General features: G+C 36.2%; 1 long non-coding RNA gene across 1 annotated transcript in view; it reads left to right on the top strand.

The window, feature by feature from the left end:
* Window positions 1-6,061: 6,061 nt before the first annotated feature.
* LOC150019913 (uncharacterized) overlaps window positions 6,062-21,886 on the top strand; it is a 212,109-nt gene continuing 196,284 nt past the window's right edge. Inside the window, exons 1-2 of the long non-coding RNA XR_016509099.1 lie at window positions 6,062-6,115; window positions 8,549-8,621. This is a non-coding gene — a long non-coding RNA (uncharacterized LOC150019913). The remainder of the gene's footprint in view (window positions 6,116-8,548; window positions 8,622-21,886) is intronic.

Raw genomic sequence — 21,886 nt, 5'->3', positions numbered from 1 at the left:
AACTTTTAAGATCTTTATTGTTTTGGATCCTAATATTACCCATTTCATTCTATGTAGAACCCTATGTATGGGGTAAAAATAATGTCACATCTCTGATTTTTCTAACTAGTTATTTGGGACCTTGAAATCTTAGGTATAGCCAAAGATTCTGTATTTTCTGGGGGCGAACTCTTATAATCTCATCTTTGAATTTTTCAACAACCTAAAGGGTTCCGTAAGTCCAAGGGAGCCAGTTATCTTTTACAGGTCAGATGGAGAAGTAAAACAAAGACACTAATCATTTGGTTGTTTCCATTGATTCTATTGCTGCAGACTTGCTATTGAAACTGGTCCTACAGTCATGATAGATCTATGCTCCTAGGTTACCCTTGCTGATCCAGATTCCCAAGTCTTCACGTTGATCCACACTTGGACTTGAAAGTTACAGCTTTTTTTTTTAGTTTACATACATATGCTTGTATGCTCAGCCCTTATTCTAATTACTCGTACCTTGTTCTGGCAGCTGAGCCTCCTAGCTTTAGACACCCACAGTCTTCCACACACATTTGAAAACCTATGGAGAGCTCACAACTTAGTCCAGACCTTTGTGCACTAGTTATCCTTTGAGCATCTTATTTGCTTTTTTCTGTTAGCAGGTATTTGTTGGAAGCATTCTAAGCTGTCAGAGAGGTTCAAATAATGTTGCAGGAAAAGATCAGACTTTCCTTTCTTTTTCATTATCAGATTTCTAGCCCAAGGCCACTTTCTGTCCTGTAGAGCATCTTTGTTTAAGTCAAGGAAGGTCCCATATCACCTTTCCTAGAATAATAGGCATCAACTTGCCTGAGATTCTGTAGTTAAGGTGGACCCCTCAAGTGGTCTGTTTTCCGTAACAATGAAATTCTCCCAACTGCTTGAATTTACCTCACATATCAAAATATTTTAATTATGCCTCATGTGGAAGTCAGTAAACAGAAAGCTCTTAAGTCAAAGTAGGTTATTGGGTATTAGAATTGCTAAAGCCCTATCCCTGACTCATCAGTATCCATGATTGACAAGTAGGATTTTATCTTCCAAGTCTATTGGGAATAAACAGGGAGATTAAGCATCGTTCTCATAAAGATCTGCTGGTTCAGAGTCTGAGCAGGTGGAGAAGGATGCTAGTAGTCCAGGCCAGGTCCTGACTTCTATTAATTTTCTGCCATTTGTATGATTAGCTACAATAAGAGGGGAATATTATGTTATCTGACTTAATGAAGTAATATATTTCTAAATAAATTTCATTGCAAGTTATATAATTGCTGAGATGCCCTGAATTACAAGCCACAAAGAAGGAGCAGCTAATAACTAACTTAATTCTATTTTCTGGAAACTGCAACAGTTAAATGTTAGAAACTATGAAAAACCCACTTTGGGGTTGATTTGCGATTTCATAGTAGGTTCAACAAATAAAGTTCATGAACAGATTTTACTTTTACTATGCTGTTTCCCTAAGCATCTCTTCTTGGTGTATTATCTCATTTAGTCAATCATCCTAACAACCTTGTAGAATAAGGCAGTAAGATTCTTATATTGCAGAGGAGGATTTCGAGCCAAAGAGAAGTACTGTCTTAGAACAAATAGCTATTGGTTACAGACCTAGGACTTCTGAGTTTAAGACACTTGCCATTATGTCAAGCTAACTCTAATTGATTTACAGAAGTGTATTGCCATCAAGTCATGACTGTTTCATGTTTTTATTTTCCTTAATAAAAAGTTTGTAGAATTTACAAATTTGAAATGTATGGTATGAAGTCTTGATATTAGCTCAAGATATTATCTGAAATACTCTTAAGAATTTAATATATTTGAAAAATATTTTTGATATCAGTATTAAGGTAGTAATATTATTTATCACCAATTTTATGCACAGCAATCATCAACTAAGTTGTGAAAATACGGAAGAAAGGAGGTCTAAAACGGGTTTCGAAAGTAGCAAAAGTCTTGGTAAGACATCTAGTAGTGAATTACTTTTGGCAGTCCTGCCATTGATAAGAGTGAAGAAGTTTTGATAAGAAAGAGCGGTGAAAAAAAATGTGTAAATCTCACGTACAGTTTTTCTTTCATAATTTCTTTCTTAATAGAATAGTATTCAGTACTGCTTAAACAGTTTATTGTAGGTAATTCAAAATCTGGGACAGTATTGTCTGAAAAGAAGTTCATTTCTTTAGTCATGACCCCTAAATTTTCATATTATATCCTTATGTAAAAACGAAAAAAGATTTTAAAGTTAGGATGTTGTATGTTTCCTCTATAATCACATGATAACAAATTGTACTTGTTATAAAAATGGTTCTTTTGTTTAGTTTTTACAACAAATGGATTATATTTAGTAAGTAAATACTTGTTATTATGTCCTGATTTGTCTCACTAAGAAAAGTAACTAAAACTGGGAACTCAACAATACCTTCCTAGTGCCATAAACAAATGGCAAGCGGTAAGAACTACAAAACTTAGCCAGTGTGCAGCATTCCCAATGAGATTGTTTTTTAAAGATATCTACCGATAGATAAGTCAGAAAAGCAATGCCTTGTTGAGAAGCGTAAGTTATTCTATATGTTGTTATACGAACAGGGTCTCACTGTTATCAACTTCCTTTCTCATAGGTCAAAACAGAATGAGATATTTTGACTTAATTAGAACAAGATGTTTCCTTCTGTTTGTTGGATAATTGTCATGATACTGTAATTTCTTTAGAACAAGATACTCTGTTGCCATTGGTCAAAAGATAATCAAAATAAATATTCAATAGCCCAAAGTCAACACATTTTTAATAAAAGTATAAAAATGCTTCACAGTAACAAAAATCGCTGGTGTGCTAGCTGGATGTGACACCTAGTGCATCGCGCAGCCTGAGCTGTATGAGGACGCCTTTGACTTAGTAGACCTTTATCAAAGGACTTGCGTAGGTTGTTTTGCGAGTTATAAGAAACACAAAGATGAAATAGAGTTTTGATATTTAAGGCATTCATAATGTGATAGAGCTGTCCTTGGTTTATTTCTGTGGTTTTTTTAAACGTACTTTTCAAAGAAATTTTCAAAGTTCATTTATTCATTTGTCTGCTTAATGGTGTGCCATTTAACTCTCAAGTGCCTTAGGTGCTAAGTATTACTCTGATGTTGCAAAATACAAATATTTTAAAAACACAGTCCCTGCCCTTCAAGAGGATGTTGTTATTGTCATTTGTATTACTTACTATACTTTATTCAGTGCTTACTAGGTACCAGAGCCCACTAGGAATTTATAATTATCATTATTTATTCTTTTCTATTAATGCATAATATGTCCCATACACTTTAAGTGCATAATGGGGAATTAGGGTTTTTAAAAAGTGGGTAGAATGTTTTTTCAGCTACCATCAGTTCTTTATGAAATTTTCACCTATCCATGTTGAAATAAAAAAGCCAGGAAGCTTCATTTATTCCACTTAAAATGTGCTCTGTTTCTAGGCCTACATGTTTTTTATTTATTTCCCTTAAAAAATCTTATTCATTTAAGAAATAGCAATAATAGTTGGTAGTGTTTTTTTCCCTTTGAAAACCATCTCTTAAGAGCCCATGATTGACTAGGGCAGAAGCAGTGGCAAAGTAAAGCAGAGACAGAAGAGGTCTAGTTAATATGATTTAATGATGACTGAATTTAAAAAGTTAGCAGGGAGAGAGAAATCTTAAGATGATTCATAGGTTTGCAGGTTGTGCACTAGTATTTTAATTGGACAGGAAGACTAGGACTTTATCAGATGAACAGGGAAGACCAGCAGGTCAACAGAGAAGACCAGTTTTCTTTTTCCATACGTGTTGAGATGGAATATCCATGGATAACTTATGTACATTTTGTAGACAATTATTTTTGACTTTTTGCCTTGTCCTGTCAACAAATGCCTGTAATAGTGAGCTATATTTTTAGCATAATAAGAAATTAAGAAAAAATTGGGAGCAAATAGAATGAGTAGCAGGGGGGAAGTAAAGGCAGGACTCTCACCATCGCAGTCTAACAAAGAACTTAATAGAGCAGGCAAGAAGCAGAGGGAGACATGTCTCACCCGTTGACCAGTAGTCGTGAGCCTGGTCCGATAAGGCTGCCAGGCATTCCAAACTACAGAAGTAAACTATGATAGTGCAGGGGGAGCCCTTGAAAGTCTGTGCGTATCATCTCCACTAGCTGGGAAAAGAAAAACCTTGAGACAGGTAGTCATCCCAAGGCCTGGAAGTGGGGAGGGGAGGGGTCTACGGTGTCCAGAGAAAAAGCCCATACAAGAATTCAGTTAACTGCCTGCCTTCTGTCACGTATGCAAAATGAACAAATAAAGTCTGCAGCGAGATAAGGTTTGGGACTAACAGACTCCCACTCATACCTACATTTGGGTAGTCACATCTCCCTGGGGGAAGCTGGCACCATCTTTACCCATCAATCAATCTGTAATTCCCTCACCCTCATCCCACCTGGCCACCGGGGCTCTGGTCACATGGGTGCTAGTCACCCGCCTTTGGCCACCCTTGTTTTTGCCACCCTTGCTTTGGCTTTCCCATTCACTGATAAACTTTGCATGCACACTTCCAGGCTCGCTGATCTATAATTCTTTACTGCATAGGTGAGAAGAACCAGGGTCCGGTAACCATACTACATATGATAACTATAGCTATCACAAGTGATTGATGCACAGTTATTATAAAAAGTTAAGCACTGCTTAGTTGGAGAAAATTAACAGTGGTGTTTTTATTTTCTTTATAGGAAGTTTCATACTATAGAATGTATTGTCAGTCATTAGAAGTCTTTATTTCTTATTCTGATTATAATAGGATTGTTACTGGTTTCACATATTTTCTGACATCATTGTTTCCTTTATTCCTTTTATGTCTTTATTCATGTGGATGTAGATCTACTGGAATTTCGAAAACAAGTATCAACACAAACAAATTCAAGGACAGGTATAACACATCAGCCCAAATAATGACTTATCATTATCACCCAAAGTTCATAGTTTACATTAAGTTTCACTCTTTGCGTTGTACATTCTATGGGCTTTGACAATGTCTGATGACATGTAGCCACTATTATAGTATCCTATAGAATTGTTTGACTGCCCTAAAAATCCTTCATGCTCTGCTTATTTATCCCACCCTCCCCCCTAACTCCTGGAAACCACAGATCTTTTTACTGAATGTCATATAGTTGGAATCATACAGTAGGTATTTTTTTGAATGTTTAAAAAATTAAAATTTCCAAGGTAAATAAATGTAGTTATCCAAGATGTTTTTTTGTCCTTTATGGGTTGTTGCTGCTGTTGTTGTTGTTCATCAGTATAGGATCTGATGATATATGCCTTACAAGCTGAGAAAGCATGATTTCTATAGGCATTTGTCACATACTGGGGAGAGTTGAGAAAAATTACATCACGCACTACTGCATAGCGCTAACTATTTGGACCATCCTTCTCTCTGAGGTGGGTCCAGATAGATTCTAGCCATGTAAGGAGACTGTCTCAAGGGGCTATACTTGATAAAACTGGAACCACAAAGTCTGTCATACTTATCCTGCGATGGGAAATAGGGCCAGAAAGTGTCTGTTTCCTATGTTTTGCCATGTGCAAAGTGTACTGCCTGTAGCCAGGCTCCCTTGTGATAGAGTGGACAGAGCTGAGAAATTGTATTGTATTACAGCAAAATAAGTATACTCTCTTCTAACTAAGGGTAGGAGTCTGGAAAAATTATTCATTTCAAGTTTGACATTGTTAGTTTATGATACTGATTCTACTAATGATACTATTTTCTGTCAGTTTGATAGGATTTGGTTAGAATTATGATCATTGTAAATAGCAGTTCACTTGTAGATATCAGATTATGATCTCCTTCTTTTTTTTTCTCCTGCATTTGATATATATAAAGGAGGAGAAGTAAATATTTTTAATGTATTAATTGCCTACTAATAGTATCATTCATATTCATTGTAGTATAATGTTAGGTCCCAAAGGACTACTTTCTAACAAAGCATCAGTCTGGTACTTTTAAAGTTCTGGATTTTTCCACTGTTGATTTAAAATGTATTTTACTTTTTTTTAACAGTGAGTGAGAAGTCTGAAGAAGACTCTTTGAACAGGTAGGATTTTATGGATTTTTAAAAACTATATGTTAGCTAAGGGAATGCACAGAAAAGAAACTTAACATTTCTTGAGCGTTCTGCCCTGGGCTGGACACTATACTATGGAATTAACATGTGTTATATAGTCACCGCAATACCTTTGCAAAGTAGCTATGCCCTAATAGCCTACTTTTCATTAATTAGGCAGCTGTGGTTCAGGGAGGTTGATGAGTTGACCCATGATTCCATAGTTAACAAGTGGCTGACCCATGGTTGGAGTGTCATTCTGCCTGGCTCCCAGATCCCTTCTGTTGTCCTTCAACATACACTGCCAAGTTTCTGTGTGGCCCTGGCATCAAGATACAGATACAAATCAGATCACCTCAGAATGTCAGATCTAGTTGTGTGTTAACTGTGATTTAGAGTTTTCCTAAGAAACCCAAGCATTTGTCTTAATATAGTCGACAATTGCAGTGGTAACTAGTACCTTGTTTTTCACAACAAAGACTTTAGGGCACATCATGGTTAGCTATGGCCACAGAACCATAGATTTGACCTAAGGAAAACCTAATCAGGCAAGTGTTTTTAAGTATAATAGTATCTGTTCTTCTTGATATGAATTATTTTTTGTAAGTGAAAAATATCTGTGTATAAACCATGTTATGTTAATTAAATTCAGCATCTATTTAAAAGATATTTCTCAATGATTTCTCTACTCACTGACTTCCCAGTCTGGTTTTCTCTTCAGGCCAGTAACTTGGCCTAGTTGTAGTTTTTTTCTTTTTCATAGAGTCCTTTTTTCTTTCATGACGTTTTAGATTTTTAACTTTCTTCTCTGCCTTTTTTGGAGTTTCTCTCATTGTGTTAGTTTTTTCCACTTTAGCCTGTTACGTGTTCTCCATTTTTCTATAGATAGAATGAAGAGCACATAGAATTGTAGGACTTTAAGGAATCTTAGCAATTAAATAATCAGAACACCCACTAGTACTTCAACCTGTGTTTAACATTCTGGCCAACTGGTTGCTCACATGGAGAATTTGAAACTCAAAGAAATTAGAGTGACTTACTTGGATGTGGTAAGTGGTGGAAGTGAGATGTAAATTCAGATTTCTAAGCCTAGTAGGATTGGGTTTAGTGAATGCAGTGAAAGAAGACAGAATAGAATTAGCAGGGAAATCAGGAGGAAAAACACTGGGTTGGGATAGGAATAAGGGTTTTAGAAAAGAGATGGGAGAGATCAGATAGGGGAAAGAGATCAGAGTAGAGGGGTTTATGACAAATTAAAGACAAGTTACAAGAAGGAAGGCCACAGGATGTTGGGAGTTTTCTAGAAAGGCAGATTAAAATAAAGGGTTCAAGAGAGTCCTGAAGATGTTCCTGTTCTTTTGTTTGTTTGCTTAATTTGGAAAACTAGCAAAATTCAAGGTTTCTGTTGAAAAGTATTAGAATAATTTAGAAAGATTCTCCTTATTGCAAACAGGACTATGGTATCATCTATCTGAACCCCTACTTACAGAGTGGGGCTTTGATCCCCTCGAGTCGTAGGGGGCTGGAGATTGCTGAACTATATAGATCTGTGGCCCACGGCAGGTGTCTCCTCACCTCTGCCCCTTTTCCCAATTAGCTGATAGCCTTCCCATGTAGGAATGGGGTAGGAAATGGGTAGGACTGGCTGTTAAATCAGTAATGGAGGTGTGTAGTTGATAACACGCCTATGTTAGATATGGATGGCAGAATCCATTTAGCTTGTTTTCCAGGAGCAGGGAAGTCGAGAGCTCTTACTCTTGGTTATTTGAACCCATTCTTGTTTCAAGAGTGTGTGCCTCTGTAGGCTGAAGATTTAAAGCTTGGAGATGGTCTTGGAGGCTGCAGAAGGGTAATCTGGGAGTGGGAAGGCTAATGTCATACACATTTGTTCTTTGACATTTGGACATTTAACTTTTAAACATTTCAAGAAACTCCCTGTAGTATTCTAGGGTAAAATGAAGAAATGTTGTCACCTTAGTAAGTTCCTTCCTAAAGAACCTAGATTAGTCCTTTGACGGACATAGTTTAGTTCTTGAACCAAGGACAATGGAGAAGAAACAGTCTGTCTTTCCACCTTGATTCAGGTCATCAGATCTTTTCCAGTTCAGGAGTCAAAAATTATGTCAGCAATTTATTGGATTTTTAATTCAGGCTTCAGGACTTCTGGTGAAAAATTAACTTCAGGCTTTGCCAGTATATTGGCTGTCACCCTTTGTGGGAACTTAGAGCATATCTCCATTGACTAGTTCATAGATTGGGAGAGGTGAAGACAGAAATAGAGAACTGACAGCTTTTCTAAAACAGGCCAAATTTTAATTATATCAAGAATCTTCATTTAATACACAGATAGCTGACCTTTCACTCAGGTTTTTGGTTGGTTTTTTAAAGAAATGAAAATTTTTGTTGCCTATTTTTACTCTAAAGGCATTCCAGCAACCCTGGCGCTGACAATTCATGGACTGTATCAGAGGATGAAGACTTCCGTTCTGATACCAAAGTAAGGTGCTCCTTCATGAAATTAATGTTCCTGCTCTTAAAATTTAGTAGTGGTCTAGCTATCGTTGTTTTATGTTTATAACGAAAAATTAGTCAAAGCAAACCATTTTGGTGGAAGTATGATATGTTGCATATTTTTTAACTTTAAGTATTGAAGGTGGGGGGGCTGCGAAATATATAGTGATAGAAAAATTATATTGGAGGAAAGTTTACCACAAAAGAGGAGGTAGGAAATTTGATCAGAGATAAGGATTTTTAATATGACTTCTAAATCATACCAGCATGATTTTTATAATACACATGTCTAAATGATTCTTTAGTGGATCCCATTACTTACTGTAATAATCAAGAAATCTTGGTGTCTCTCAGTTCCAAAACTATATATTATATAATATATAGTTTTTTTTCTCCTTGGACTGCTTTTATTTTGGTATCATATTGTTAGGAGAGAGTTTTATTTTGTTTATTTCTAACTTGGTTAGAAATAATATTTATTTGAACTGAAATAATATTACAAAATGTGTAATTTTAGAAATTTAAATTGTCTTTCTCAAAAGCTGTATTGCAGCTTTAAATCATTCCATTGTGTTTTAAATCATTCCATTGAGAGTCTTTTAAATTATTTATTTAATTAAAGAATACATGTTTTGCTTAAAATAATAACCAGCTCTAGAAGCAGAAATTCTTAATAACCAAATAGTAAAATATCAAATTTCAGAAAACTTGTTGTTGCTTTTTAAACTTTTTATTTCAGTTAAAATTAACGTTCAGCCATTGCTGACACCTCAACTGCCAATTAAGAGAATCACACCTTCCCAAATGGAAACTTGTGCTGTTAGGGTACAAACAATAACTTTCGAATTTATTTTACATCAGTGTAGAAAATCAGTAAATATTATTAAATTTTTATTCACTCTCATTAGTGAACATTAGAACACAAGATAACTATATCAGTACATACGCTATCATAGTATATTATTTGAATTAAAATTTAGGAATTTGCTTTTCTTGTTGATTGATGTCAATGATTTTGGCTCCTAATAATTTAAAGCTTGCCTTGTCTGGTTATTATTCTTTTTAAAAATTTTTTTTGTCTTTTAATTTTATTTTTTAATTGTTTACATTCATTATTTTTTACTAGTTTCAGCTGTACAGCATAGTGGTTAAATAATTATATACTTTACAAAATATTTCCTTTAATTTTTTCCAGTGTCCACCTGGGACCATATGTAGTTATTACGATATTATTGACTATATTCTTTATGCTATATTTTACATCCCTGTGACTATTTTGAAATGACCGCTTTGTTCTACTTAATTTCTTCACCTTTTTCACCCAGTCTCCCAAACTTCTCCCCACTGTTCTCTGTATCTATGACTTTGTTTTTCTTCATTTATTTACATTGTTCATTAGATTCCACATATATGTGAAATCATACAGTATTTGTCTTTCTCTGACTAATTTATTTCACTTATCGTAATACTCTCCAGGTCCATCAATGCTGCTGCAAATGGCAAGATTTCACTGTTGTTTTTTTTTGGCTGAGTAGTATTCCATTGTAAATATGTACCACCACTTTTTTATCCATTTGTCTATTGAGGAACTCTTGGGTTGCTTCCATAGCTTGGCTATTGTGAATAACGCAGCAGTAAACACAGGGGTGCATATATTTTCTTGAAATAGTGTTTTGGGTTTCTTCAGATAAATACCCGTAAGTGGAATTGCTGGGTCATGAGGCAAATCCATTTTTATTAATTATTTGAGGACAATCCATACTGTTTCTCATAGTGGCTTTACCCATCTGCATTGCCACCAGCAGTGCACATGGGTTTCTTTTTATCACATCCTTGCCAACACTTGTCATTTGTGGATGTATTCATGATCGCCATTCTGACAGGTGTGAGATGACATCTGCTTGTGGTTTTAATTTGCATTTCTTTGACAATTAGTGACATTAAGCATCTTTTCTGTTTGTCTGTTGGCTGTGTGTATATCTCCTTTGGAGACGTGTCTGTTTAGATCCTTTGACTGTTTTTTAATTGGGTTGTTTGGGGTTGGGATTTTTTTGGTTTTTTTGGGGGGGTGTTTTGATTAGGATGAGTTATTCATAAATTTTGGATATTAACTCCTTATCAGCTGTGTCATTAGCAAATATGTTCTCTCATTCAGTAGGTTGTCCTTTCATTTTGTTGATGGTTTTCGTTGCTGTTCAAAACCTTTTAAATTTGATGTCATTCCATTTGTTTATTTTTTGTGTTTTTTTCCCTTTCTCATGGAGACATATCAGAGAAAATATTGCTAAGAGTAATCTCAGAGATTTTGCTGCCTATGATTTCTCCTAGCAGTTTAATGGTTTCAAGTCTTACCCTGAAGTCTTTAATTCCTTTTGAGTTCATTCTGATGTATGGTATAAGAAGGTGGTCTAGTTCCTTCTTTTTTTTTTCTTGCATGTATCTGCCTAATTTTCTCAGCACCATTTATTGAGTAGACTGCCTTTACTTCATTGTATGTTGTAGCCTCTTTTATCAATGGCTCTCTATTCTATACCATTGATCTCTATGTCTGGTTTTATGCCAAATACCATGCTGTTTTTGTTACCATGGCCTTGTATTACAGTTTGATATTAAGTAGTGGGATACCTTCAACTTTGTTCATCTTTTTTCAAGATTGCTGAGACTATTTGGGGTTTTTTTATGGTCCCGTATGAATTTCTTGGACTATTTGTTCTAGTTCTATGAAATACACCTTTGGTGTTTTTTTTTGTTTGTTTGTTTTTTTTTTTTTTTTACTCTCCTATAATTATCTATTTCCTTTATGTCTACCATAGTGTTATAAAATATTTGATGCCAGGATTCTGCTTTATTCATGTTTATATCCCCAAGTATCTATCAACTGTCAAGAATGTAAAAAGTATTGAAAGTGCTGTTAAAGGTTCAATATCATATTAGATCTTTTCTATACTCTTCTAAACATCCATCTTAAGATAAAACCTTACTGAAACTGGAAATAGTAAAATCCTAGATTCAAATAGGATCTTACTAAGGTCAAACAGTCTAGTTTCACTTTCTTCATACTATATCCCTGGTAATATTCTCTCACCTCAAGAAAAATGTTGGAAAGAAAATAAGATGAAGCTTATCACTCATGAATTGATTATAAAGAAATACAGAATTCCAGAATTAAATGATGAGATTTATCAAATCAGATGGTATTGTAACCATCTGGCTTTAACCTTCATACCTAGGAATTTGTTAGGCTTAAAAAATATATAGGGAAACCTGGTAGTTTGTCAACCTGTAAATTCTTCAAATACGACAGCTAATGTCCATTCCCAAAACAGCAAATTTGATGTAATTTTTTTATAGCTACCAGCTGCAAGGATTTTTTTAAGCAGTTAAATTAACATGATATGAAAATGACCCGCGGTACTCCATGATATTGCAGAAGTTGAGTATAGTTAAGAGTATGCTAAATGTATCAATCAAACATATCAAAAACACCAGCAAAAAGAAAGATAAAATCTGTACATTACTTAAAATGTAAAGCATTCTATTAAAAAATCATCAGGTAAACATTTCTAAAAAGCCTAAAAACCTTTTCAACTCTAACACTGACTTCTCAAACATTAGTACATGCCAAACCTTGTAAGCAGTATGTACTATGAATGCTAGATCAATGAACAGGTTATATGAAGAAAATTCTGCTTCCATATTTACTAAGTGTCCATAAGTCACAACTGTGCCCTACTCAGACTAAATTTAAAATAGAGAAAGGCTGAGGAAAAACACTCATCATAAGGGTTCACAAATTAGGGTGTTATAACACTATAAGCCAAAAAAAGCTCTTAAAAATGAGCAGTGCACAGCAACACAAAGCTAGTGCCTGCCTCTACAACTCCAAGCAGAGTTGACTCTAAAAGCTTCAATTTACACCTCTTCTAAATCAGTCCATTTGCCTGAGTTTTTAGGATTTTAAAATATCAAGTCCCTTCTATAGTATATTATTAAAGAGATTTTTTTAAATCTATTTTCTTCTTTCAAAAAAGGAAAACCAATGTGTTTCTTCAGAAAGCAATCAACACTTCACTTGCACAACTGTGAAATTATTACCCAAATTCTATTTCCTTGCATTAACTGTACATATGACCTAACTATTGTTTTCCATAGGTCTTTTGCCTAGCTGGTTAAGCTCTTATTGGAGGTACAAATATTCTCTCAGGCCTTAACACAATTTAAGTCAAGATAGTAAAACTCTAAACACTTTTTCCCCACCCAACTGTAATCTCCAATCTTCCTTAATGAAAAACAACACACAAATTCAGTCTAGGATCTTGCATCAATTTAAAGAGGTAGCAGCATTAAGAATTGTTGTGTAGGGGAACCAAACATATGGGGAGTGGGGCTACAAAAAAAGAAAGAGAGGGGAGAGAGAGAGACAGAGACAGACAGAGAGACAGAGAAAGAGAGACAGAGAGAGACACAGAGAGACAGAGAGACACAGAGAGAAGAAAAAAGAAAGAAAGAAAGAGAGAAAGAAAGAAAGAAGAAAGAAAGAAAAAGAAAGAGAAAACTGTAGAAAAGACAACATGCTGTTTATCATCGTGTACTTGGTAAATCACAGCCATTCTCGGCGGTGCAGATAGACTCTTAAGAAGCTACACCATCGTCTCTCGAGACGGACGGCTGCCGACGACTTGGTAAATCAGAAACTTTCATTCCAGTGCTTGAAACATAGTGGTGAACTGCAGCCTATACGGGGCAGTCAATCTCTTGAAAACGTTGCCACCCTCATAACCAACCACCTGACACACCTACCCCAAACAGGAGTCTCTTTCTTCTAAACCACACTATCCAAGAAATCCGCACACATCCTTCCTTTTCATAAGTACTGGTAAGACTTCGGGTTTCATTTAAGATCTCATTACACACTGAAATCCAACAGCAGCCTTAAGTACCAGGAAAAAAGTCCTAGATAACCACACCCTGAGCAAACGTAAATTTTGCTTCTCCACCTTCGCAGGCAAGTAAGAGTCTTCGAATGAATAACGTCCGTCCTAAGGCGTTTCGGTATTACCCAAGGGCAAGTAGAGCCACTCCCCAAAGACTGGTGGCCTTATTTTGTCAAATCATCGCCTTCTGTTAATGATCACTTACGTCCACCTCTCTTGTATGAAAGATAATTTTTTATACAATCCTTAACGAGTAGGTTTTGAGTCTCTAGTACCTAGGAACAGAACTTACAAAGAGACTAGCTCCCAAATGTGACAGGAAAACTGTACCATAAGCACCAGGGAAGAGATGGGGAAGTGCCACGGGGTTTGTTGTGATCAGAAGACCTGGGCACAATCGATGCCATCAGTATTTAACACATAAATCGAAGGCCTGAGGACAAATAGTGTTTGCAAAACTAAACACTGGCAGTATGAGAGACGTCCCACAAACGAAAGCAGCGACGGGCTCAATACAAAGGCATCCAGAGGCAGCCAGGGCAGAACCAGGCCGGAGGAGCGGCAGAAACTGACTGTAGGGGATGCTGCAGGGTGGGCTAACATGGTACCTTCTCCAGGGTGGAAGGAACAGGGAGGTGGACCCGAAGGCTTCTTCATTCCGTCGGACTCTGGCCCCAAAGGTGTTTGGGCTAACAGCTCAAGTTTCACCGAGGAAAAGGGAGGCGACAAACGTGCTTCCCAGCACCTTAGACCAGAAGTCCGCGCTCTCGGCTTCCGGCTCCAATTAGCGAGGAAATAACGGTCTCCGGGGCACCCACGGAGGAATCCGGGCAGAAAGCAGCACCCACGCACCCGGGCCGTCAGCGCGGCCAGCTGCGCGGCTGCGGAGGAGGGCGGCCGGTGTCGCACTCGTGGGCCTGGTCCCGGCCCGGTCCCGGCCTCGCCCCGGGCGCGGCGAAAAGTTTCCAAAGTCCGCGGCACCCGCTCGCACAGCCAACCACGGAACGCAACCGCCTAACGGCTGGGGAGAGAGGCCCGCGCCTGCCCGACCACGGCGCCAGGACCCTGGGTCGCGCCTCCCTCAGCCCACACCAGCCGCCGAGGTTCACCCACCACAGAGCCGAGAGAAGAGCAGCAGCAGCGGCGGTGGTGGCGTCGGGGGCGCCAGCAGGAGGCCGGCCCCCGGGTGGAGAAGCGAAGGAAAGTTGTGCTTTGCCGCCTACGGGACACAGCGGAGCCGGTCCCGGGGTCCGCGCCATTCCCCACCCTCCCCACGGCCCGCTCGCACGCTCGCCCGCCCCCACCGGCTCCCCCGGACCCGGCGCCTTAGGCTCCGGGAGGCGGCAGCAGCGGAAGGACCAGCGCGCGCGTCCCTAACTCCTAGTTCTTGAGCCTCCGCGGCTGGCTGACACAGAGCGGAGCGCTCGCGGCTGCCTCGGCACTGCCGTCGCGGACGCCACTCCACCTTTGGTATTTTGATAGCAATTATGTTGACTCTAGATTGTTCTGGATAGTATGAACATTTTAATGATGTCAGTTCTTTTTATCTAGGAACACAGTATATGCTTCCACTTATTTATAACTTCTTTCATTATTTTTTTTCAGGATCTTATAATTTTCTGAGTACAGGTCTTTTACCCCCTTGGTTAAATTTTTCTTAGATATTTTTTGATGTAATTGTAAATGGGATTGTTTTTGTAGTTTTCTTGTCTGATAGTTTATTGTTGGTGTATAAAAATGCAACCTATTTCTGAATATTAATTTTGTACCCTTCTACTTTACTGAATTCATTTATCAGTTTTAGTACAATTTTGGTAGAGTGTTTAGGATTGCCTATGTACAGTACCATGTTATTTACAAATAATAACAGTTTTACCTCTTTCTTTCCAATTTGGCTGCCTTTTCTTTCTTGTCTTGTCCGATTGCTATGGCTAGGACTTTAGTACTATGTTGAATGATAAGAGTAGTAAAATTGGACATCCCTGTCTTGTTCCCAGTTTTAAGGGCAATGTTTTAGTTTTTCTTTTCAGTTAGTCTTCAGTTAATTATTCAGGTTGATTGTCCTGTAATTTATCTGTAATTTCACTTTGATCCTTGGAGGCAGTGAATGCAACTTTCACCTACTCTTCTGCCATCTTGAATCACCACCCTCACCCCAATTCTTAAATGCACTTTAGGGGCTCACTATTTATGATACACGCCAGTCAGGGCAGTGAGATGAAATATTTTAAGTGAGAAAGACTTTGTAACATTAAAATTTACCTAGTAATTTATATTGGATAGATTTAATATCTAATGAATTAACTAGTTCCAATAGTGGCAAAATTAGGTTTGCTGGATTTTTGTTTCTTTGTTTGTTTTTAAGTTTAGACCAAGGCAAGTTATTTCTCACTCTTAGTTACAATCTAGTGATTTGGGAGTAGCTAAACAAAGATTAAGAAGTTTAACAGTTAAATTTCAATTATAGTGATAGTGAGGATGTGGAGAAAAGGGAACCCTAGAGCACTGTTGGTGAGAATGCAGACTGGTGCAGCCACTGTGGATAACAGTATAGAGTTTCCTCAAAAAATTAAAAATGAAACTGCCTTTTGACCCTGCAATCCCACTTCTGGCAATATATCCTAAGAATCCCGGAAGACCAATTTGAAAGAACCCCAATGTTCATAGCAGCATTCTTTACAATAGCCAAGATCTGGGAATAGCTCAAGTGTCCATCAATAGATAAGTGGATAAAAAAAAAATGGTGGTACATTTTCACAATGGAATACTACATGGCTATAAAAAAGAATGAACTGTTACCATTTGCGACAGCATGGACAGGCCTGGAGATTATTTTGCTAAGTGAAATAAGCTAGCTGGTGAAAGACAAATACCATATGATGTCATTTATATCTAGAATCTAGTAAACAAAATACGCTGATGAACAAATTAGAAACACAGGCATGGATACATAGAACAGATTGACAGCTATCAGAAGTAAGAGGGGAAGGAGGGACTGGATGAAAGAAAGTAAAAGTAGTAACCAAAGAACATGTGTATAACCCACAGACACAAACAACATTGTGGTGATGGTCAGAGGAAAGAGGGGAGCAAACGTGGAGGATGAGGTGTGCAAAGTAGGGGAATACTGGGACATCTGTAATGGTGTAAACAGTAAAAATAAAATAAAATAATTTTCATTCTAATTTTTCTTTATTCGTACTTGCTTACTTAAGAAGAAAGTTACTTCACAAACATGTACCCCAACAGAAAAGACATCTGAAAATTAAACCAAGAAAATTAATCTTCCACTTTTACATCAGGAAAAGATGTCTCAAGAAGCAGAAATAGAGAATGTGACGAAGATAATATATCTGCATACTTGGGGCATCCTCTGTGCAACTGTGTGAGGAATATGGGTCAAACAAGGCAAATTAGAGTGGAGGAATAATTTACAAAGCTGAGTTAAAGCAGAAGTTTGGAGAAATTTGAGAAAAATACAAAGTACTGCTTGTTTGGAGCTGCTACATGACAGCTCTAAACAAGGAGCAAGCTTAAGACAAATACCTTCTACTTCGACAGATAATATACTTGATTGTGAGGGAAAAGATGCTTTTGGAGTGTTTCTGCAGTATTTCAGACATTTCCTGAACAAAGAGAACCCACTCTCAAGAATATCTTTCTCATTCATATTCTGGGCACTTGGAATACCCTTGCTGGTAATCTTCTAAGCTTTGTTTAAATGAATACAAATACACTATAAAAATGATAACAAACTGGATAGTGAATTGCTTTTAACACAAATGAGAAGAGTTTTTATAAGGATATAAAAAATACAAAAACATAAAAATAAAAAAAAACCCAGTAGTTAAGTTTGAAATGAAAAGACCAAGAGCTTGATACCCAAATGGCAAAAAATAGGAACCCAAATATTACTAACTGGAAATTATCATTGGACATACATCTCAGTCTTGTGATCTAAAACGTGTTTGTGATTTGTGGCTTGCCTGCTGCAGTGAACTGAAACATGTGCTTTAAATAAAAAGGCAGGATATTTCTGCACTTACAAATACTTATACAGAAACAAAACCAAAATCAAAAGTTGTCCTCAAGCCATTATATGAAGCTATTTGCTAATAACTGTAAAAGCATGGAACATGAATTAGAAAATGTGAGTTTTTCTCTACCATATAATGACAGGACATCTGAAAGTTATCTAAATGAAGAATCACAGCAAGATAATACAGAGTTTTAAGAATGAAATAAATATGTTAAAATTAAGAGTTTCTTTCTAGCTTTGGAAAAAGAAAGATCAATTTCAAAAAGAGGTAGAGGTTCACTTGCTGCTACTACTTTTTTCCTCTTATTAGTTATCTGATCCATTCTATTTTTTGCTTAAAAAAAAAGTTTGTAAGATGAGTTTGGTTGAATTTGTAATTGAGGCTAGAAGTTGATTATTTCTGCAATCTAAATAATAGGAGCTCAGGAAAACAGTCTCATAAGTTTTGTTCTTTAATCAACTTAAGTCTCTCTGTCAGTCCTCCATATGAACTGGGGCACTAATTTAGCTATGTACCATGTGACCTTCTGAATCAGAAAAAGTATAAGGAAAATTGTTTTAAGATGTAATAAGCACTAGAGATTTTTGTTGTTGTTGTTTAGTTTATTGGCTTCAGTATAAATTGCATTCCATAAACAATAAAATGAGAAGGAAGCCGTGACTGAGGGAAGCAATATTGAAAATATTCCCAGCTAAACTCATCTATTATTGTGCTTTAATGTGTTCAATTTTATATGCTTTACTTCCTTGGAGCATAGAATTCCAATGTGACCACTTTGAGATATTTTCAATAACAAGCACATACTTCCACATATATTTAGTTTATCATTACTGTCAGATGTTTTTGTAGAGTCAAACCTTTATATAATGTTGTTCAATAGTATGGTATATTTTGACATGTATAACATTATCATATAGAGAGCATAAACCCTTTGCAAAAAATTCAATATTTAACTTTAAAGGTGAAACTGAGTTTTGAGGAACATTGACTTTAAAAAACAAAAATTTAGATATTCTTCTTTAAAGGGAAAAGGTGGATGAGCCCTCTCCCCAAACTAAGGCATTAAATTACTTTGCAAAAGTCACACTTTTAATTTATCTGATTAATTCGACGAATTTTTCCATTCTTTTATCTGATTCAGCATTATAGAAGTTTATAATCTCTTTGGTACCATAAAATGCTAGGTAATGCATTTTTAGAAGCTTTGGGTAGATCATTTAACCTTGGTTTTATTCCCATTTTCAGCAAATATGGGGCTTAAAGTAGATAATTATTTCTATACCATACTCTCTAGCTATAAAATTTTATGGTTATTGAATGTGAAATTTGGGGAGCATTACTCATTTTCCAGGGTTGTACATTACCTAACAATTCATTACTTTTCACTCTGTCCCTGTATTGTTGTAAAAATTGGTTCATATATTTTATGAATACCATCACTTTTTTGATAACTCCAGGGTCTAAAACCAAGAAAAATTATAAAAGTCAGTGTGTGAAAAAATAGCTTGTTGCAGAAAGAGGAATGCTTCCTATTTGTTACTGAAGCACAGTGTCACATCCTCTAACTAGCTGTGTAATGCAAAATTCAGGTGGGAAAGACAGAAGAGGACATATTTTATGTCTTTGTCTTTTTATTTCTATGTCTCTGCTAGATAAATGGAACTGAGGGAGAAGGGAGATTGGATGTGAATAGAGCACAAAATTCAGAAAGCCCTTTGTGAACTCTTAGAAAATTCTGCTTTTTTACTGAATCAAATAAAACAGAATTTACAATTTCAAAGAATTGTAATAATGAAATTAAAGTAAGCACAAAAAAATTTTTTTTTATTAAAGTCATGAAAATTAAGCTAAAAGCCAAATGATAAAAACACAAAAGGTCTTTTTAAGGGATAAAGTAATAGCAATTATTTTTAATATCAAACTTTAATTAAAGGTTGAAGAAGAAAAAAGAAGGCACAACAGTAGTGAAATGGAAGTAATAAAAAACATTTGCAGTGCTGATGCCAATGACAGCGATGGATCGGTTCAGCAAAGGAAGAGTGAACAAACTGATAACCAACCATTCCCTGTTACAGAGAATGAGTATTCTGACTGGTAAGCTTATAGCAATATTTAACAGTAGGTTATTGTTACTTTCCTATAAAGAAAATTCTAATTTGAGCTAATATTCATGGTAAACAATTTTATATTTTTACTAGGGATATTCATCTTTGTGTGGTAATCAGAAAAATACAAACTAACAATGCGATACCATTTTTTGAGGTCATAGATGATAAATATTTTATTTAACAAATAACAAGCAGGGTTGGCAAATAAAAGTAAAAAGGGCATTTTCATACACTATTGCTAGATAAAATTGATAAATCTTTTTTGAAAGGTAATTATTAATAAATAACGTGTTTCAAAATGTCAAATGTGTCGTTGCTTTATCCTAACAGCTACACTTCCTGAAATAGACCCTACAGGAAAACATGTCTTGTATAAACACACCCACACATTCTAAAGACATTTATTATATATTACTATATATAAAAAGCATACAGGTCATTATATATAATATATGCAATATGACATGTTAAGGATATGTAATATACATATATGCATCAAGGATATTTATATAAATATGTTACATACAGGGCAGGACAGAAATCGGTTTGCAGTTGTTTGTATGGAAAATGCAATAGTTAATAAATAATAATACAAGAATATAAACTCATTTGTGTAGTCACAGCTGTAAAGCAACTTTTGATCCCCCCCCCATATATATATATATGTTAAGGATATTTTTCATAGCATTGTATATCAGAAAGTCGGAGATAGTCTAAATACCTATCTATAAGGAAATAAATTCTTATATCCATAAAATAACGTAGTATGTAACCACTGGAAAAAATGAAGTTAGGTCTACAGCATACTGATTATTTCATAATTAAAGTACATTTAAAGCATTTTGTTTGATGTCATATCTGAAGCAAATTTTGTTAGAATACTTTTAATTATAAGAACGGAGTTGCTCAGAAGGCCATTAAGACACAGCAAGCAGGAAAAAAGAAGTTTATTGGGAGAATCATCAAGTGGGGAGCAAGCCCTGCCACAGGCAGTCCAAGCTTAGCAAGCGGGGAGGGAGCCATGCCGCCGGTAGCTAGGTCTCCAAGCTTCTAGGGGAGAGAGGGGTTGCTTTATAGGGGGAAGAAAAAAATGGATTTTTGAGCTGAGTCAGCCGTTTGGTTGTCTCGCAGCTGCAGGTAAACGGGCTGATCAAAGAGGAACACAGTTTTAGTTTATTTTAAGTTTAAAACACCCCGTTATCTTCCAGGCAGTTGCAGGCAGGGAGCGCTGATACATCGTTATCTCCTAGGCAGCTGCAGGCAGGGGGGAGGGGGCATGGGAGCTGGGGATGTCATTAATATCTGGTGTGTTTCAAAAGGAAGCTTATTCTACACTGGCACTCTGCTTTGTTACCATCATAATTGCTTGTTATTAGATTTTTCTGTTTAGTTCTTAATATGTGAGTGTTCAAATATTGGACCCTCAAGTTAATTTGAAAGCAAGAGATTTCACAAGGCAATTTGTTCCATATCTTGTGTAAAAATTTCAGTATATTGAGTAAAACATTAAAACACAGCAGGGGATCAATCTGTTAAGTCAGGGGGGCACAGATCTTTTCTATAAAGCATTAGATAGTATTTTAGACTTTGTGGACTATCAGGTCTCTTTCATTGTAATCCCAAATCTTTCAAAGACAATAGGTAAATGAACAGCATAGCTGTGTTTCAATAAAACTTAATTTACAAACAGGCAATGGGCACGATCTGGCCTGCAGGCAGTCATTTGTTGACCTATTCACTATACATCAAGGTGCTGCTAATGGAGTGAATTTCCCTTTCAAAGGTACCCTGCATACATGCTTTTATCCTTCCTTTTTTATAGAGAATGTATTTCAGTATGCAGCACACCAAATTTTTCAACAGTGACATCATATTATACAATTTATAAAAATTCATTTTATAAAGAAAAAAATTATCTGCATGCTTCTCCCTTTATTTCAGTTACAGAATTTTAATATGACTAATTACTTTGTATATTTTAATAGTAGATATATTCTAGAGTTGAATGATTCTCATCAAGCAAAAAATCCTGTGATCTTTTTTAACTATAAGAAAAATGATAATCAGGTTATATAATATCACTATACAGGGTGGGGCAGAAGCAGGTTTACGGTTCATATTGAAACCAATAATTAATAATACAAGAATGAACTCTTCCTTGTTGTTTTT

Source organism: Furipterus horrens, unplaced genomic scaffold (assembly GCF_987537825.1).
Source record: "Furipterus horrens unplaced genomic scaffold, mFurHor1.1.pri manual_scaffold_2, whole genome shotgun sequence".
In the NCBI taxonomy this organism is placed as follows: domain Eukaryota; kingdom Metazoa; phylum Chordata; class Mammalia; order Chiroptera; family Furipteridae; genus Furipterus; species Furipterus horrens.
This window is presented reverse-complemented; position numbering and strand designations above follow the sequence as displayed.